A 21,452-nucleotide genomic window follows, 5' to 3' on the forward strand; every position below is an offset into this window, starting at 1 on the left:
GCTACTTGGTTTAATCCGAGGGTAGTGGAGGAGTCAGAAATACAGTTATTGAAGGCAGTGGTTCTCAAAATGTGGTTTATAGACCTCTAGGGGTCCCTGAGACCCTTTCAGGGGTCCTGGGAATCTAAACTCTCTGTAACACTTCTTGCCTTTTTTACTCTGGTAGTATTTACAGTAATGATCCAAAAGCACTGATGGGTGAAACTGCTAGCACCTTAGCAGGAATCAAGGCAGTAGCACCAAAAGATACTGTATTTTTCACTGATCATATGCTCGCAGTAAAAATAGATAAATAAATAAATAAATAAATAACCCAGTTCCATTTGAAAATATCCTTAAAGAAGCAGTAACAATTATTTTGTTAAATCTCAACTTTGAGAACATGTCTTTTGAATATTCTTTGTGATGAAGTGAAAGTACATGTGATAAAACACTTCTGCTCTATATAAAATATGAAGGCTGTCCTGGGGAAAAGCACTTGTACAGTTGTTTGAGTTGCAAGCTGAACTAGCCACTATTTTCACAGAATTCCATTTTTACTTGGAAGAATGAGTGACAGACAAACTATGGTTATTCAGATTTGGCAGACATTTTCTCACAATGTTTGACAGACATTTTCTTGAAAATGAATGAAATAAGACTGTCATTTCAAGGAAAACAACTGACAATATTTGTTGCCAGTGATAAAATTTGAGCAAACAAGTGAAAATTAGAATTTTGGAAAACTTGTTTCTGCCATCATGCGCTTGACAGCTTCCCAATTCTTAAACGTCTTTCAGATGAGATTGATGGTGATATTAACACATGCAATGTTTTGATAATTGTTTAATTAAATGTGTCAACATTTGGAAGATCTACATAACTCAATGAACCAATACTTTCCAATAACCAATGCATGCTCTTACAAAATAATACACGACAAAAGATCCACTTAAAGTGCAGGGAAGACTAATGGATTTTAATATAACAGAATTCAAAAAGTATACTGATACTGTTTCAGTTTCTACATTGCAACTAACAGTTTAAAAATGACCTCTTTTCAAGTTAAAATTTTTTAATAGATTCTATTTTTAGAACAGTTTTGGGCTTAAAGAAAATCAAGACTCTAGTACAGTGAGTTTCCATATACTTCCTAATCTAGTTTCCCCTGTTAACATATTACATTCATATGGTATATCTGTTACAATTAATGAACCAATATTGATACATTATTAACTAAAGTCCATATTTTATTCAGATTTCCCTAGTTTTTACCTAATGTTCTTTTTCTGTTCCACAATACCACATTACCTTTAACTATGTCTCCTTAGGCTTCTCTTGGCTATGGCAGTTTCTCACAGACTTTTTGTTATTGATGATCTTGACAGTTTTGAGTACTAGTTAGGTATTTGTAAAATGTCTCTCAATTGGGATTTATCTGATGTTTTCCTTATGATTAGACAGGAATGATGGTCTTGGGGGAACAGACCACAGAGATCAAGTACTACTTTGATCACATCATGTCAAGGATTCATACTGTCAACATGGCTTATAACTGTTGATGCTAATCTTCATCACACTTGTCTGAGATAATGTTTGTCAGGGTTTTTTTTTTTTTTTTTTGCCCTAAAGTTATTCTTTCTCCCCCTTTCCACAGCGTACTCTTTGGCAGTAACTTGTTGAGTTTTCATGTAGCATCAAAGAATATCCACAATTATCTGATAAGGCTATTAAAATACATTTCCCTCTTTCAACTACATATCCATGTAAGGCTAAATTTTCTTAATATACTTCAACCGAAATAACTGAGTTGCGATAGATTGGATGTAAAAATGGATATGAGAATCCAGCTATTTTCTATTAATCCAGATATTAAAGAGATTTACAAAAATGTAAGACAATGCCATTCTTCTTAGTTATTTTCATTTCAAAAAATAGAAGTATTTTTCATAAAAATGTGATTTGTGTTAATTTGATGGGCTTAATGTAGTGGCTTTATAATTGTTACTTTAAATGAATTAATACATATTTTAAATTTTTCTCAGTTTTAATTTCTATTACAATAAACACTGGGAGAGATAACCCATATAAGCAAATGTTCCTTGGGTTCCTCAATAATTTTTAAAAGTATAAAGGAGTCCTGAAGCCAAAAAGTTTGAGAACTCCTTGCTTTAGGGTTAAACTTTCATGGACCAAAAATGAAAGAATCCTACCGAAAGAAAACAAGGAAAGCTGAATTCTAAAGCCTTAATGAGTAGACTGACTAGACCCAAATTTTCCTTATTGAGAAATGTAATTTTTACACCTGCAGAAAATTGTTTCCTTAACCAATAACTGTACTCACAAGTAACTGTTTGCAAGAGCAGTTTGTTATTTGTATCTTAAAAATAATGACAGGTGGCCAGGTGTGTTTGCAAAAAGTCTAGGCAGAAAAATGTATCAGTTGATGCATATGCATGGGTGTACGCATTGCTCACTATCAACTTCTTGTTTATTACCTTTCTTCTTTGGTATTTAGTACTCAAGAAATGAAAGTCCATCAGATAAGTGTATTGGCCTCCATTTTTCTATTAATCTTGATTATATCATATTAGTGTATATATCCTTAGACTTACAAGTGTACCACATAGTATCCCTTAGGGAGTTGTTAAGTGACATTTCCCTTCTCTTGCTCTTTTTATGCTTTATTTAGCTTTATTCCAAGTGAAACCACTGGTTGGGAGCTACTTCTGGTTTGTGTCCTGTGCTTCGTTCACTCTCAGTAAATATAATACTAAAGGATGAATAGCTTTTATCTCTACTATTTGGCCAAGAGTCAAGGCTGATGGTGTTGAGATGCCAACAGTGGTAATTAGCATCAAGGAATAAGGGCATTAATCACCAGAGCTGAGGCAGCCCAGGAATATCCTTGGGCTTTTACCTTCCCAGCAGCAAAATCATTTTTGTAGCATTGCTGATCTGTGTGTGCTCATTTCCCACATTTCCTGACTTCTGGCCTTGCCATGTCCAAATAAGGCAGCCAACCAGCCTGGCCACAGCATAGTGACAGGGAGGACAGAAGTGAGATTGCAAAGATCTTAATAGAGAATGGGTCAGATTCTTGTAGGGAGGAATATGAATCCATTGTCACAAATGAGCCATAAGTCTTTTGTCTATCTTTCCCCATCCACATTCCTAGTCAATCCTTAAACTAAAGAGTCATAGTCTTGATGTTGCAAGGCACCTCAAGGGTCACCTTATCTAACCATTCAACCAACACTGAATCCTGCAAGACCCCAGGCCTTCACTTGCCTTGCAATGCCAAATTGGGGAATGCAGTTAAATATGTGAGAAGGAATATAAGACATGTTAAGATAGGTGCAAAATTTTACCATACACACCTAGACCTAGCCTATTTCACGATTCCTCAGAATGATAAAGGAGGTTTTTGGAATAAAATCCCATAATTGACTTGCAATTTGATTTTTTAAAGTAAGATGTACACAAGTAACTTCTTATATGAATTTATTTTGTTCTGATATTTTGTACATAAAAGAAAAAGTGAACTCTCTGTAAGACTGGAGATTGGACTGAGGGATCCATTTTTACTAATCGTTGATTGATTATATCTTCCAAAGAAATCACTGTATATCAGGTTAAAAGTTTTTTTGTTTTTTTTTAATCTTACTATTTTAAAGGAGAAAAGAAATGTCTGAAAAAGAGGGTCTGGTTTAGAAATTTGAAAACTGTAGCCTCTTAGAATAATTGTGAACATTTCCATGATGAAAAGGGAGTAAAGAAGGATTAAAGGAATAAAGAGAACACCTTCCTCCTTTCTTTACTGGCAAATTTTCTGTAATAGGACACATAGTGAGGCTGGACAGTCCTGCCCAGCTTCTGTTCCCAAACTGAGACAAGAGCAGCTTCTTAGATGATGCTGCTCAGGGCTGCAGATTTTAAGCTCTGCAAGCCATGGGCTTCTCAGACTCAGCAGCCTGAAGCTCTTCTGAGGGAGAAAATGCGCTTTCATTTTCTGTGAATATATTTATGTCATGTTGTTAGCTGAAATGGTTCAAAAATATTGTCTCTCCTGTAATGGGGAGGAAATGCCCAAGGATTCCCAGAGGGTCTCAATGGAAGAGTAAGTGTGCCAAAAATTGTATACTTTCAATATGTTCTCCGTAATATTATTTTGAGGATCAGATCTAATAGTAGACACAAGTCCTCATGTTTGTTTTAAGGTCCCTTCTACTCTAGCAAAGTATGAGAAACTAATATTTAACATTTGTCTCAGTCTTTGAGAGGAATATGTCATTCATTTGCTGAGATAATAATTAAGAAGTGCAAAGATTAAGAAATATGAATTTAAATATATATATATATATTCTTTTTTTTTTTTTTTTTTTTTGAGACAGGGTCTTGTTCTTTTGCCCAGACTGGAGTTCAGTGATGTGATCACTGCTCACTGCAACCTCAACCTCCCAGGCTCAAGCAGTCCTTCCCACCTCAGCCTCCCAAGTAGCTGTGACTACAGGCGTGCACCACCATGTCCAGCTAATTTTAGTATTTTTTTGTAGAGACAGGGTTTTGCCATGTTACCCAGGCTGATCTCGAACTCCTGGGCTCAAGCAATCTACCCTGCCTCAACCTCCCAAAGTGCTGGGATTACAGGCATGAGCCACCATGCCCATGATCACTAATTTTTAAAAAATAGAATTTGTTTTTAATTTAAAGATAAATTATCTCATTTGGCTTTTAATAATAAATGTATCAGAGCTCAAAATAATAATTAAGAATAGCTCTCTAAACAGAAGACCTGTATGAAGAGATTGGTAAAGTGCTGAGAGAAAACAAGTCTAATTCAACCAATTAATATGAATATAAAACACTTTAAAAGTACTTGTTTGATTTTTTTTAAAAAGCTTTAACACTAATGGTTTTTCTACTGCTTACCTATCAACTGGCCTGGTTTTTCTTAAACAGAAATTTTTTTTAAATCAAGTAACCCTTAAGTATTTGTTTCCTATCATAGAGTATGACTTGCTATTTTCCATAGTACCTTCCCCCAGATTAGATCAGTTGACCCAAAATTAGTAATTACTTATTACATTGCCAATTAGAATATTTAATAAGGTATATTCCATTTTATCACTTTGAAATATATTTTATGGAAAAAAGTTTGGAAATTGTTAGAATTGCTAGTTTTGTTTTTTAAAATGGCTTGGTGAAGATATTATTGAGTCAGGCAAAAGATTTTGAGAAAAAAAATTAGAAAGAAGCGAAGGAGCCATAATATCTTAAGAATTATAAGATTTTTCACATATTTTAGGGTTAAATATTGCTTCATTCTTTTCTCTTTTATTGTTAATCAAGAAATATATGCTATGTAAGATCCAACCCTCCAAGATTACTACATTGACTTAGGGGTCAGCAACTATTTCTTTTTCTTTTTTTTTTTCTCTTTTTTTTTTTTTTTTTTTTGAGACAGAGTCTTGATCTGTCACCCAGGCACAATCTTGGCTTCCTGCAACCTCCGCCTCCCGGATTCAAGCGATTCCTGTGCCTCAGCCTCCCGAATAGCAGGGATTACAGATGCACCTCACCACACCCAGCTAATTTTAGTATTTTTAGTAGAGATGGGGTTTCACCATGTTGGCCAGGCTGGTCTTGAACTCCTGACCCCAGGTGATCCACCCGCCTTAGCCTCCCAAAGTGTTGGGATTACAGGCATTAGCCACCGTGCCCAGCTAGTCAGCAACTATTTCTTAAGTACTTCTATATCTGTATGCCTATGTCATGAGGAATATAAAAGAAGTGTATAAGAAGTTTCTTTCAAAGAGTTTACAGTTTAGTGAAGGAAATAACATGAACCAAGTACTCAGCGAAGCAGAGTAGAAAGAGGCCCAACTGAGTCAGGAGATACCAATTCCAGTCATTAACTCAAATACTGTTTAGCTGACACTGGGTGCTGTGGCACACACTTGGGAGGCTACTTGGGAGGCTGGTGCAGGATGATCACCTGAGTACAGGAGTTCTTGGCTGTCCTGTGTTATGATCATGTCTGAGGATAGTCAAGGCACTCCAGCCTGGGCAACATAGCAAGACTCTGACTGCCCCCACCAAAAAAAGATACTATTTAGCTGAGTTGCCTTAGGCAGATCACTTAACCACTTAACCATTCTGGGTCTAATTGTGAAATGCATGACGTGATCAGCACGTTTCTGTCATTCCTTTTATTTCATTTCATTTTATTTTTATACCATCAGTTTTGATGAATACTAATCTGTCATTCCTTGTAGCTGTAACAGTCTACGTTAAAGAGCTGTGCTCACTAGTTAACTACATAATATGAGTGTATCAGGAGTTCAAAGTAAGGATGCTAAGGGTTGGAAAGGCTCCAACAAGACAGGAGATTTAAAGAGGAAATTGACCTTGACCTGGAAAGGCAAGCAGAATGTAGATGAGTGGAGTAAAAGTATTTCAACCATAATCCGAAGCCAAGCATCACGTGTTTCAGGGGGACGGACTGATGCCTAATAAGAGCAGAGTGCATGTTGGAGAGGAAAGGGAAATAAAGATGAAAAAGATCTCAGACAGATTCTACCATCAAAACCAGGCAGAGAAACAGCCTTCTTACCGTAATCCAGAGAGAGTCATTTTAGGTTTTGAGCAGGAATGTGGTACCTAGAATAAGGTTTTAGAGGAAGATTAATGGGGCAGTATATGCTGGAAGAGGTTGTAACTTTCACCAACATATCCAGTGGACCAGCAAATAGTATCTCCTCTTGGGAAGGTTCTTCTTTCCAGAAGGAAACTTGGTTAAATAAACTAACATGCTAGATATTTGTTTGTTCCCTTATGCAGGGTAACAGACACAGTCCTACACTTTTAATATTTTACTCACACTTCTCCCTAATCATCCACCAACTTTTTACAGAGTACTTAATAGAAGGCTGGCATATTTCTAGGAACTGTAGTGGGTACCAAGATGAGTAAGAGTCTCCACTTTTATGGAGTCTTAATTTAGAAGGGAAAATTAGATCAGTACATAGATCACTAGAATGTGAGGCAGATCATAATTAGTACTACAGGATCAGTATGACCAGAATGCTATGGATGATCAAAGTGGAACTGGGCCTCGAAGGCTGGAGGGTTGGAGATTCTGGGTGCAAAGGTTGGGGGGAGTATGAGGTGGTAGCTGTTTGGTTTTTCCTAAGCAAAGGAGATCATGAGGGGCATCTTTATGATCTCTTCCTTCTCTGAAGTTGTGTGTTTCTGTGAAAAACACAAGAGTTGGGGCTGGGCACAGTGGCTCACGCCTGTAATCCTGCACTTTGGGAGGCCAAAGCGGGCAGATTGCCTGAGCTCAGGAGTTCGAGACCAGCCTGGCCAACATGGTGAAACCCCATCTCTACTGAAATACAAAAAAAAAAAAAAAAAAAAAAAAGCTGGGTGTGATATGGCACACATCTATAATCTCAGCTACTCAGGAGGCTGAGGCATGAGAATCACTTGTAGCCAGGAGGCCAAGATTGCGCCATTGCACTCCAGAGAGAGACTCTGTCTCCAGAAAAACAAACAAACAAACAAATAAAAAACCAGAGCTGGAGATTACAGAGTATATTCAGAGAACTACAGACTCAGGAGGGTTCTACTTCCATTTATGGCAGAGTAGCTCCTATTTGATCAAATTTCCTATTGATCACCTCTGCAAATTCTGGACAAAATCTGAAAAATAACTATCCAGAAGGCACTGCTTATAAAAAGCAGGGAGAAAGTAGAGCACAGTCAACACTTGGAAGAAAGGATTGATACTGGTGAATTTCTCATTTTTATAGTTTTTCTCCTGAGGGCAGATCACAGTTGGTCTTATACAGATGTCTAAAACTCAGTAGAAGTTTTTAAAGTCTAAAACTCTGTTTTTAGAGTTTTTAGACAGAAGTCTAAAACTGTGTTTTTAGCTCGAAGAACCAGAGAAGAGCAAATCAGTGACCATAACAGCTGGAAAGTATAAGGAGAAATCTGGGAAAGGAGAAAACCACAGAGGAATAGCCTGAACTTTTTCCTATAAACTCTGCCCAAATCTTGGACTGACCTATGAAATATACACACACGGCAAATGCTAAAACAACTGAATGGAGATTTTCGCTGCAATGCATCACAGAGGAGACAGAGTGGAGCTTGAGGCTAACCAAGTTAATTACCTGCTAACATAGCAACAACAACAAAAAATCAATATACTAAAGAATCACAAGTCTCCACGACATACCATATACAATATCCAGAATACAGTCCCAAACTACCATGCCTCTCATCAGGGTACATGGCTGGACAGAGTATGGACTGGATTCCAGCTCCTAATTGCCCCCTCGAGGAGGGGCACGAACCAGGTATTCTTGAGAGATTGCATGAAACAAGATAAATAGAAGAGAGATTAGAGGATTGGGCATGGAGGAGGTCAGGGATGAGGACAAGCCACCTAGGGCTCCAACGGTTTCAGTTTGGATGACCAGAGAAATGGCAGGACCCTTAACAGACAAACCAAAATGCTAGAGGTAGGAGAACGGGACTTACAAACAGTTGGAAATTTAGGACTGAAGATAAAGATCTAGAGGTCATTTATAAAGGTGTGTTAGTTTGGAGCCTAAAGGAGTCAATGACATCATCTGAACTGACATATAAAAAGGAAGAGATGAGGATGTGGGTGGGATTGAAAAGTATGTTTTCACTAGAATCAATGGAAGGAAACAGAGCCAGAGGACTAGTATAGTTTAATCAGAGGCACAAGAGAAACTATGCAGATTCCTCACCATTTTACTGAAGACTTTTAAAACACAGAAGTAATGTACTAGGCTGGGCGCGGTGGCTCATGCCTGTAATCCCAGCACTTTGGGAGGCCAAGTTGGGTGGATCACAAGGTCAAGAGATCGAGACCATCCTGGCCAACATGGTGAAACCCCATCTCTACTAAAAATACAAAAATTAGGTGGGCGTGGTGGCACATGCCTCTAGTCCCAGCTACTTGGGAGGCTGAAGCAGGAGAATCACTTGAACCCAGGAGGCAGAGGTTGCAGTGAGCCGAAATCATGCCACTACACTCCAGCCTGGCGACAGAGCGAGACTTCGTCTCAAAAACAAACAAACAGGCCAGGCGCGGTGGCTCAAGCCTGTAATCCCAGCACTTTGGGAGGCCGAGGCGGGCGGATCACAAGGTCAGGAGATCGAGACCACAGTGAAACCCCGTCTCTACTAAAAATACAAAAAATTAGCCGGGCGCGGTGGCGGGCGCCTGTAGTCCCAGCTACTCAGGAGGCTGAGGCAGGAGAATGGCGGGAACCCGGGAGGCGGAGCTTGCAGTGAGCCGAGATCGCGCCACTGCGCTCCAGCCTGGGCAACAGCGTGAGACTCCGTCTCAAAACAAACAAACAAACAAACAAACAAAAAACAGAAGTAATTTACTAGATCAGTAACATCTTAGGGTTTGGATGTTACTTTGTAGAAAGTCTTAATATAATAAACCACTGTCATAAGTTTATTAATAACCTAATCTTACTGCTTTTCAGCCTTAGCACATGTGAAAAACTGTAAGTTGTAAATTGCTATACACATTTACATGGGAATATAAAAGTCATCTTGCATACATGTTTGTATCGTCAATTTCTTTCCTGAACTTTCTGCATTGTCTCCCTATGATGTCTTGTATAAATCCAAATAGTTACATAGTCACATCATCCCAACTGCAGCCTTTGCAATGCACTTCTTACTCTCCCCGTTCACTGCTTTACTAAAGCCAAGGATGCTTTCTTTCTCAGGTTACTTCTTTATGCCAAATTCCATTCAATTTCGTGTTCATGAAATAGATTTCTACTTCCCTACACTGGGCTATTTCCCTCAGTTGAAAACCCACCTTCTCTAAGAATATCTCTCTCTACTGACAGATGCTCAGTACATACTTGGTAACTAACAAAATGAAAAGAGGCACTGCTATTTATTATCTGAAGTTCTTACTGACATTTTATTTCCCTGATTCTCCTTTGCCTCCTGTTTAACTAAAAGCAGATGAAATAAGCTTTAAACAGAAATAGAATAATTTTAGCATGGATTTATAATTCCAAAAAGTATGTTATATGTGTGTACAGATACACACAACCATATACACACAGAATTAAATTTTTTTGAAATCAGGGCAAAGGGAAAATAATGAATACTTAAGCTGAAAGACAGAAAGTTAATATACATAAATCCATGTCATAAACTTCTACGTAGTTCTTAAAATCAAACAAGTCAACACTCAGCCTTCTATCAGCCAAAGAGGGGAAAAGATATTCAGTAAGTTAGGAGATAAAAACAAACCAGTTACTCAGAAGAAGTGATGATTTTTTGCTGGCACTTGGACCTTTCATAAATGGGCTTCTGAAAGATGCCAGGAGACTTTTCCTCAGCACCATTCCTGCTGCCGACATATGCTTGTATCTGACAGATTCTTATATTCAAGCTGGGAACATAATGACAAAGTAAAGTTTAATGAAACTGTGCTGTAAGGGCAAAAAACATGCTTTACAGCTAAGCTTTTCTCTTTATTTATCTGGCTTGATCCAGAAAAATAGTTCTAAATGTTTAGAGATTGAATAGATGCATGTTGTTCCGGCCTTTCATGGATGTTTTTATCTTTTAATAAAATGTGGGCAGCAGATAATTCAAGGTTGTCTTTCGGCAAGAAGATGAAGTAAATAATTCTATTGGTCTTACTCATAGTTTGAAGGGCTTGGCCCTTTATTCCAGCAGCACAGGGAGGTATTCAGTCTTGCCCTGATTCACTTTTTAATATCTTTTGAATATGAATTAGCATTTTTAACTGAGTATTTCCATGATTTGGAAAGCAGAAAAGTGGGAGGAAGAAAGCAACTCTTCAATGTCCACTTCTTTTCCAGCTCTGATTCGGCTTTTCAAATATCCAAGCCTGAGAGAGTTCCGTTTCTTTCCAGTGGATTCTCACAAAGAAAGCAAAACAAACAAAAACAACAGCAAAAAGCAAAACAAAAGTAACAAAACCTCTGCATTTACAAGACTTTAACGTGTTCAGAAGTTACAGTTCTCAAATTTAAAATAAATTCTTAGCTATTCTAAAGCCTTTTCTCCTTTTTCATTTTGGGATCCTAAATATCTCTTTTCATGCCACGTAGCTCTGATTTCCAAAGGAAAAAGTTAACATTGGTTCGCCTTTCATGTCACATGCACTTGCAAGACCGGTGTCAGAGAGTCTAGAACCTGACCTTGCACTATGCAGCTCATCTTTCCCATTTCTTCTGGGTAGATCTCAAAGCCGGACAAATGTACAAGTCTTTCCTCCCACGGAGATGTAGCAAATACTGCCCTCTAGCGAGGGTAAAATCAGGATGGCTTGATTATGTTAATGATTAAGTACTGATTTCAATGATTATGGTAGAATAATGCTGGTACTAATTACTTCATCATTATTATATACTTTCTTATTAAAATCATTATATTCAGAAAGAGAATACAAAAGCGGTGAAAACATGTTTCAGCCTTGGCCACATTCACTTATTACGTTCTGTAGTCTGGACAATCAGGTATCACAGCACTGTGTCTGAGGCATTCATGATAATGTTTAAATTTCTTTTTGTTTTGAACTAGCTAAGAAAATACCTTTTCCAGTGGGAAATTAGAAGGAGTTGTTACAGCGTTGTTTTAATAAAGGAGCTTGTAAAATAATTCTAGCAACAGTTGGGCTATTTTTCTTCCCTTTGCCAGGCTTTTTTTTTTTTTTTTTTTTTTTTTTTTGTATCTACTGGATTGCTAATATTCAGAATAATTTCACAGGACTAGCTGTTAGTGCAGTTACAATAAATTTTTTCTTTGTTCTTTATGACTTTAAAGGGTGAATTGTACATGTTTAACAGTAGAGGATCATGTTAAAGTAAATGCCTTTTAACAAAAAGCCAAAAAGGTTCTTAAAAATATTAAACTAACCAATCAAATAATTACACACACACACACACACGTACAGAGAGAGAGAGAGAGAGAGAGAGAGAGAGAAAGAGAGAGAGAGACAGACATTTGTAATGGCATGTTTTTAAAAAATGTTATATTATCTACTGTGTTCCTGGATCTGGAGAGTGTGGGTTCATTTATCAGGCTAAATGCTCACTGTAATGTACTATCCAGCTCACTTGTGCTGTTCCTGTTTTTCTAGAATCGGGTTTGCTTAGGATTGGCCTGAAGCTAAACAAATTTTAGCAAGGGAACCATAAGAATCAAAACCTAGCTGTCCGAAGTGTTCCCACAGCATCTAATAAACTCCAAAGCGTAAACCTCTGGTTTCTTTAATTCAGAAACCTTAGCTACTGTGAGAACTAGGAGGAGAGTCGAGCCAGGCTGAATCATCTGGTGGTGAAGAGAGCTTCCACTACATGGTGAGCCAAGGTGTGTGAAGGCCCATCTTCTCCAGCCTCACAAACCGAAGCAGCAGCCTTGTTCTTCACAGGCTCCTCTGCCTTCTGACCGCCCCTCACACTACAGTTAAGCTGCAAACGTAAGCTGAATAAAGTACCTAGGCAAGACTTCTTAACTCTAGAGATATGGGGCGTCTTTCTGAGTGGGGGCTCTGAGCTACACTAGCTCATTTGCTGTTGTTAATTCTGTTGTATGGTCGAACCCAGTTTATCCCATTTCCAAAAGGAGCAACTTGACTTCTCCTAGATGTTAAATGTCTACCAAACAACAGATGCCAGGCAATTAGCAAGGTATAGTCTGGTTCATTCAATCCCAGGTGGTTAGTACAACTCGTTCCACTAATTTTTACCATGTCGTGGATATGCTTTTGCAGTTGTTATGTATTGTCTTGGAGTTTTATTGATGCTTACATTTAGCGATGCTTATTAATAATGATGATCATGCTAATTAGGACAATTTCCTACTTCATCTTCTTTTTCTTTTCTTTTCTTTTGTTTTTGAGACACAGTCTCACTGTCACCCAGGCTGGAGTGCAGTGGCATGATCTCACCTCACTGCAACCTCTGCCCTTCAGGTTCAGGCGATTCTTGTGCGTCAGCCTCCCAAGTAGCTACAGGCCTGTGCCACCGTGCCTGGCAATTTTTGTATTTTGGTAGAGATGGGGTTTTGTCATGTTGGCCAGGCCAGTCTCGAGCTTAAGCAATCAATCTGCCTGCCTCAGCCTCCCAAACTGCTGGGATTACAGGTGTGAGTCACCATACCCAGCCTCACATTTTCATTTTGGTTTTCCGTTTTTATGCCAATTGTTTCGATTCCCGCTCCCCCTGCTCCCCTGCCCCAATGAGTCCAACATGGTGCTTTTCACATGGTAGATCTGATTTGATAGACCTGACTTGATGTGGCTTGTGTCTTGAGAAAATTGTCAGTTCCAGGATCCCCAGAATTAGACATCTCTAGAATTTGAATATCTCTTTCTTACATACACAAAGCTGGTCAAGTAAATCACATTGATTTTTTTGTTAAGTCATTGTTTCTACAAGCAAAATATGCACCCCCCCGCCCCCCGCAAAAAAAAAATACTGTATTAACCATTAAAAGGGGTTAGAGAATTTAACAAAGATCTGGCAGATTTAGGTAGAACCAGCCTCCTGCCATTGAGACTGTGTAAATCAAATGGCAAAACCTTTCCCTCAGTACTCCAGAGAACACCCTGAGAAGTAGAATGTATTACGAATTGGTGATATTTTCTGGAATGGTGAGATATTTCCTAGCTGGGTGTTTGGACTTCATATTCATGAGATTTCTTATATTAAGGTGTCATATGAATCTTGGGAAACTATTTACTCTGCAAATACACACATTTCAGTGCTCTGCTTTTTTTCTTTCTTTTCTTTTTTTTTTTTTTTAGGCAGAGTCTTGCTCTGTCACCCAGGCTAGAGTGCAGTGGTGCCACCTCAGCTCACCGCAACCTCCACCTCCCAGGTTCCAGTGATTCCCCTGCGTTAGCCTCACGAGTAGCTCAGATTATAGGTGGGCACCACCATGCCCAGCAAAATTTTTTTTGTATTTTTAGTAGAAATGGGGTTTCACCATGTTGACCAGGCTGGTCTCCAACTCCTGACCTCAAGTGATCCGCCCACCTCGGCCTCCCAAAGTGTTGGAATTACAAGCGTGAGCCACCATGCCCAGCCTTGTTTTTCTAATTATTATATTTATTATTTTGGAATCTGACACATAAAACTAGTCTTAACATGAATTCATATGGTATTTTCAGTTTGTTTTGAAAAGGATACATTCACCCTAATTCCATTCAAGCATTTTTCTATTAAAAGGTACTTCTCTTTAAGATATGAAGTATTGTCATTGCCATGTAATTAAAGTAGGATGCCACGCATGTTTGTTTAATGAAGAGCTATCAGCGTATTCCTACAAAGGGTTTATAAGAAGTAGTCTATACAGATAAAGAGTAACTCTTAGGACCGTGTAATCTAGATAGAGCTCGAAATCGTAATCGTCCTACTTCACCTGAAATAATGGTAGCAGAGCAAGCATTAGTGAAGCAGAGAAAAAAGAAACTCAAGCTGACAGCTCATTTAGGTATACTGAAGTGAAGTGGATCATTGGAGGGCAGAAGGTGGTCTCATGGTAATGATTGTGCATTCCACATTGGTGTGGCATTGAGAAAATTCCCACTTCTGGCACCAGGGTCAATACCAAAGCAGACAACTGGGCCATTTCACATATAGGAGAAAAGAGACAGCAGGCAAGCTCTTTATTTATTTATTTTTTGTTTGTTTGTTTGAGACGGAGTCTCGCTCTGTCGCCCAGGCTGGAGTGCAGTGGCCTGATCTCAGCTCACTGCAAGCTCCGCCTCCCGAGTTTACGCCATTCTCCTGCCTCAGCCTCCCCGAGTAGCTAGGACTACAGGCGCCCGCCACCTCGTCTAGCTAGTTTTTTGTATTTTTTAGTAGAGACGGGGTTTCACCGTGTTAGCCAGGATGGTCTCGATCATCTGACCTCGTGATCCGCCCGTCTCGGCCTCCCAAAGTGCTGGGATTACAGGCTTGAGCCACCGCGCCCGGCCCAAGCTCTTTATTTTTAAGTTTGTTAGAGAAACTGGGCTACATATAATCCAGCTGTATACTCTTGGTAATTAAGGAAAACACTTTGCAAACTCATTATAGATTTAAAGTTCTTTAAGTTTTCATCAGGTTTCCACAGAAACAGAGTTTGAAACAATAGTGGAGACTGCACAAACCATCAAATAAGTGGATTTTAATTGTTCCTGTTAAGAAAATTATTCAGATAACCAGCCACATCAAAGACTATTAAACTTTTTAATTGCTCAGGTGGAAAGATGGAGAATGTCATCATTATCTATCATAAGAAAATCAGCCTTAGATAATCCTACTTGAATTTTGAGCTAGAATAACATACTCAAGGATGCTACTAACTGAAGTGCCATTTAGTTACTCAAAGTAATCGTATGCTTTAATTATTCATAGGGCATAATGCATGAATTCACAATACTAATTATGGTTTCAAAAAGTGTATTATGCTATGGTTTAGTTACATAGGAGGATCAACTAATGCAAAACAAAAGTATAAATATTTGCAACTGCCATAGATATACTGTGCACGTAATTTAGTTGTATGTTAGTGTGGTCAAAGTAGAGAAATGTCTTTTCCCTGTGTTTTGCAAAGTTCTTGTAGGATTTAATACAATGCCTCATATTTATTAAGCATTCGGTAATTATAATTGATTTTGAAGACTTAGTGATAGTGTCTTTATTTATTCATTAATTATGTATTATGCAAAACTCTGTTCCCTAGTCTGTGCTAGGTGCTGGGGACACTGAGGTGAATAGGACTCCCTGTCTTGTACAATGACATAAATGAGGGTGACAACAGCAAATTTAAATGGCGTTGTAGCTCCTCAAGGTCTTTAGTATATGCTTTGTGTTGCATATTTTACATATTCATGATGTATTATAACATTAGGGAAGATGCAGGGGATGAAATAGCTGAAAAATAAAAACACAGAGAATATACTTTGCAATTAATAAAGATCTTTAATGTTGTTTTTCTACATCATTATTTTGGTTTTGCTCTTTTTTGTCATAATCATTTTGCTTCTTTCTCCTTTGGAAAATACTGACAAACCAAAAAAAAAGTGAAGATTATTAAACATACCTCTAAGTCTTTCACTCCATTTAGAAATAACAACTAACATTTTAAATATATTTACTTATGCTATTTTCTGCATATGTATTTTGGGCAAAACAAATATATAATTTTGCATTATGTTTTTCACTTAGTTTTTTTTTAATCATGGCATGTTTCTGTATCATAAAATATTTTTCATGGACACCATTATTTGTTGACAACATATTATTTTATTATATCAATGTGCCTTAATTTATTGAACCATTCTTCTGTTTTTAGATATTAAAGTCGCTTTTTGGTGACATAGTTATACATAACCTTACGTATAACCTTTGGTTGAATTTCTGATCACTTTCTCCTGATTGATTTCTAGAAGTGAAATGACTGGTATAAGTTTATAACTTTTTTTTAAGGCTCTTACTACAACCCAACAAACTGTTTTCAGGAACAACTAAACTAATTTGATCTTCCAGAAGCAATGGACGCTGCATTACATGTTTGCTGGCATCAAATTGCATAATTTATTTTTCATTGCCAAATTGCTATTTGAAAAATGATACAACATTCTTATTTCTTTGAAATAAGAATTTCTTTATTACTACTGAGCTTGACTATTTTTTTCATTTGTTTACTAGCCTCTTTTACTTACTATATTCTTTGTTCCATGAATTGTCTATTCAAATTCTATATTCATTTTTTTATGTTGGAATGCTGTTACAATTTTAGTTTTATTGTAGTCAATCTTTGTCTCACTTAATTCCTTTTTCATATCAGTTTGCTCTCTCCCTGCAGTTCTCTGCTTGTATTTGATTGGGTCCATGTCTTCTTGTATTCTAAAACGATACCACAAAATTTTCCAACTTTTTCCTTCTAGTTCTTGTATACAGTAAATCATAAGTTTTATTTCTAGAAATAAGTTTCATATTATACCATAAAAATTCCAAAATTGATTATAAAAATAAACAAAATAAATGGTGATATATGTGTTTAAATATACTTACCAATTATGCAAAACTAATTTTTAACTATAAAAGCTGGATCATATTTTTCTAGAGTGGCTGGACTTGCTAATGACTTAAAATAAAAGCTTTCAGTAGTAAATCTCTGTAGCAAGTATAGTGTTTTCATTAGCTCTTGCTGCATAATAAATCACCCCAAAATTCAATGACATAAACTGAGTAACAATAAGCATCTGTTATTACCCTCTAGTCTACAGGCTATGGGGGCGTTCTTTGGATCTCTGTTGGGTTCATGTGTGCATCTGCAGTCAGTTTGCTGCTCTGGGCTAGGCTCTTCTCATCTGTGTGGGGCCAGCTGGCTGTATGCTAGTCTAGGATGCTCTCTTGGCTTTGGCAATTTTTGGCAAAATTTGGCAATTACGGCAATCTTCTTGTGTTCTCTCCTCCTCCAGCAGGCTAGCCAAGGTATTGCAAAAGAGTGAACAGAAGCATGCAAAGCCTCTTGAGACCTAAGTTCAGAACTTGAAAGCTGTGACTTTTGCTTCATTCTGTTGGCCATGGTAAAGAGTTGAGCCATGGTAAAGAATAGACTCCATGTCTCAATGCAAGAGCTAGAAAGTTGCAATCCAAAGGATATGGACAAGGAGGCAAGAACAATTGCAGCCATTACTATAATCAGATGACCCCCGACCAACATAGGCCTTCTTCAATTCTCCAATGGATTTTAAATTATTGTAATTTAGTTCTAGAGAAGTTTTTAGTTAATCCAAGTAAACATCTTTAAATAACCCAAACATTTTAAAATAATGAATGCTTGGGAACAAAAGGCAACATTTGTATTTAAATCAGTATTGGTCACATTGATCAAGATGTCACACATCAAAAGTGATGTCCTTTGTGGGATACACAGGGTTGTATAAGATGATTTGGCAGCATCGATATGTAGTTTGGTGAAAACATTCATTATATTTCTGTATATTATATGATGATGAGAAGAAAAATAAACTTACAAATATATTTTGAAATATATCAGCCGGGCATGGTGGTTCATGCCTGTAATCCCAGCACTTTGGGAGGCCGAGGCAGGCAGATCACCTGAGATCAGGAGTTCAAGACCAGCCTGACCAACATGGTGAAACCCTGTCTCTACTAAAAATAGAAAAATTAGCCAGGCATGTGGCATGCACCTGTAATCCCAGCTACTTGGAAGGCTGAGGCAGGAGAATCGCTTGAACCCAGGAGGCGGAGACTGCAGTGAGCCAAGATTGTGCCACTGCACTCCAGCCCGGGTGACAGAGTGAGACTCTGTTTCAAAAAAAAAAAAAAAAAGAAATATTGAATTTGAATAAAACTATCAAAATGTTTTCAAATTTGTAATGAGAAACTTCCCTGCATAAACATAACCTTTTTTTTTTTTCTTGAGACAAATTCTTGCTCTGTCGCCCAGGCTGGAGTACAGTGGTGCCATCTTGGTTCACTGTAACCTCTGCCTCCTGGGTTCAAGCCATCCTCTCACTTCAGCCTCCCAAGTAGCTGGGACTACAGGCACGTGCCACCACATGTGGCTAATTTTTGTATTATTTGTAGAGATGAGATTTTACTATCTTACCCGGGCTGGTCTCAAACTCCTGAGCTCAAGAAATCCACCAACCTCAGCCTCCCAAAGTGTTGGGATTACAGGTATGAACCACCATGCCCAGCCCATAAACATAACTTTTTAAAAGTCAGTTTTGATACTTGAAATGGGATAAATGCAATTCCTGATTAAGACTTTTAAAATGATAATCCAGGCCAGGCATGGTTGTGCATGCCTGTAATCCCAGTCCTTTGGGAGGCCAAGGTGTTTGAGCCTAGGATTTTGAGACCAGCCTTGGCAGCATAGCAAGACCTCATCTCTACCAAAAAAAAAAAAAAAAAAAAAAATTAGCTGGGCTCCATTAGTAGGTGGAGTGCACCTGTAGTTCCAGCTACTCGGAGGCTAAGGTAGGAGGATCGCTTGAGTCCAGGAGGTCAGGGCTGCAGTGAGCTGAGATCACACCACTGCACTCACTCCAGTCTGGGCAAAAGAGTAGATCCAGTCCTCCCCCCTCCCTCAGAAAAAATCTGAAGAAAATTGGAAGAGGAATTTTTTTAAAAAATAATAGATTCAGGGGGTATATGCACAGGTTTGTCACATGAGTGTATTGTATAATGCTGGAATTTGGGCTGCTAGGGTGCTTGTCATCTGAATAGTGAACATAGTGACCAATAGGTAATTTTTCCAACCCTTGCCCCCTTCTCTTGCTCCTGCTTTTGGGGTCCCCAGTGTCTATTTTTTCCATCTTTATGTCCATGTGTACCCATTGTTTAGCTCTCGTTTACAAGTGAGAACATGCAGTATTTGATTTTCTGTTTCTTTGTTAATTTCCTTAGGATAATGGCCTCCAGCTGCATCCATGTTGCTGCAAAGAACATGATTTCATTCTTTTTATGGCTGTGTAGTATTCCATGGTACGTGTGTGTGTACATATGTGTGTGTGTACACACACAAACATTTTCTTTATCCAGTCCACCATTGATGGACACTTAGATTGCTTCCATGCCTTTGTTGTTGTGAATAGTGCTGTTATAAACATGAATGCAGGTGTCTTTTTGATAAACATGAGTGCAGGTGTCTTTTTTTGCACTATCCTTTGGGTAGATACCCAGTAGTGGGATTGCTGGGTTGAATGGTAGTTCTATTTTTAGTTCTTTGAGAAATTTTCATACTGTTTTCCATGGGGGTTGAACTAATTTGCATTCCCACCAACAATGTATAAGCATTCCCTTTTCTCCACATTCCTCACCAACATCTGCTATTTTTTGGCTTTTTAGTAATAGTCATTCTGACTTTTGTGAGATGGTAGCTCATTGTGGTTTTAATTTGTATTTCTCTGATGATTAATGATGTTGGGCATTTTTTCCTATCTTTGTTGACCACTTGTATTTCTTGTTTCAAGAGGTGTCTGTTCATGTTTTTTGCCTACTTTGACGAGAATTTTTTTTTTTTTTTTGAGACAGAGTTTTGCTCTGTTGCCCAGGCTGGAGTGTGATGGCGTGATCTCTGCTCACCGCAACCTCTGCCTCCTGGGTTCAAGCGATTCTCCTGCCTCAGCCTCCCAAGTAGTTGAAATTACAGGCACACACCACCACGCCCGGCTAGTTTTTTGTATTTTTAATAGACGGGGTTTCACCATGTTGGCCAGGCTGGTCTCAAACTCCTGACCCAGTGATCTGCCTGCCTCGACCTCCCAAAGTGCTGGAATTACAGACGTGAGCTACTACGCCCGGCTGAAGAGAAATTTTTGATAGTTACTATCTGCGTGAACAAGAATCCTCATTCATACAAGGAAACATTAAGAAGTTTTGTATTTTCAGTAATGGTCGACTCTCTGTAATTTGCACCACCTTTTTTGTTAGGGCAATGAAGAAAGCTAGATGAAATTAGTAGTGGGATAGGCTAACTGCTACAACAAATAACCCCCAAATTAGAGGGTTAATAAATAAGCATGTATTTCTTGAACATATTACCATCCGATGCAGGCTGACAAGGAAATGTAGCTCCATGCAGTCCTTCATGGACCCAAACTTCATCTCTCCTTTAAGTCCTTAGAGTCCTCTCTCTTCAGCCACAGATGAGGAAAAGAAGGAAGATTCTGTGTAGAATGTTTTTATGGGCTAGACCTTGAAATGATCATATTACTGTCTCTCTCATTCCCTGGTCTGAACTTGATCACACAGCCACACTTAAATCCAAGGGAGGCTGGGCATTAATACAGACATACTTTGGAGATATTGCTGCTTGGTTCCAGACCACTGGAACTGATGAGTCGCAGGAATTTTTTGGTTTTCCAGTACATATAAAAGCTATGTTTATACTGTAGTCTATTAAGTGTGCAATAGCATTATGTCAAAAAAATACATACCTTAATTTAAAAATGCTTTATTACTAAAAAATGCTAACAATCATTTGAGCCTTCAGTTAGCTGTAATGTTTTTACTGGTATAGGCTTTTCTTGCCTCAATGTTTTGTTTTGTTTCTTTTTACCCAGACAGAGTCTCACTCTGTCGCCCAGGCTGGAGTGCAAAGGCATGATCTCGGCTCACTGCAACCTCTGCCTCCCAGGTTCAAGCGATTCTCTTGCCTTAGCCTCCTGAGTAGCTGAGATTACAGGTGCAGCCACCATGCCCGGTTTTGTTTTGTTTTTGTTTGTTTGTTTTTTGAGATGGAGTTTTGCTCTTGTTGCCCAGGCTGGAGTGCAATGGCGCAATCTTGGCTCACCACAACCTCTGCCTCCTGGGTTTAAGTGATTCTTCTGCCTCGGCCTCCTGAGTAGCTGGGATTACAGACACGTGCCACCACACCCGGCTATTTTT

General features: G+C 38.4%; 1 protein-coding gene across 13 annotated transcripts in view; it reads left to right on the forward strand.

Moving 5' to 3' along the window:
- The window catches only part of AFG1L (AFG1 like ATPase), a 218,242-nt gene that overhangs the window by 181,114 nt on the left and 15,676 nt on the right, over window positions 1-21,452 (forward strand). The window contains exon 11 of one of the 13 annotated variants that reach the window (XR_012433331.1): window positions 19,470-19,547. The exons of the other annotated variants lie outside the window; for them this stretch is intronic. The gene's annotated coding sequence lies outside the window, so the exon portion shown is untranslated. The remainder of the gene's footprint in view (window positions 1-19,469; window positions 19,548-21,452) is intronic. 13 annotated transcript variants of the gene reach the window in all.

Source organism: Macaca fascicularis, chromosome 4 (genome assembly GCF_037993035.2).
Source record: "Macaca fascicularis isolate 582-1 chromosome 4, T2T-MFA8v1.1".
In the NCBI taxonomy this organism is placed as follows: Eukaryota; Metazoa; Chordata; class Mammalia; order Primates; family Cercopithecidae; genus Macaca; species Macaca fascicularis.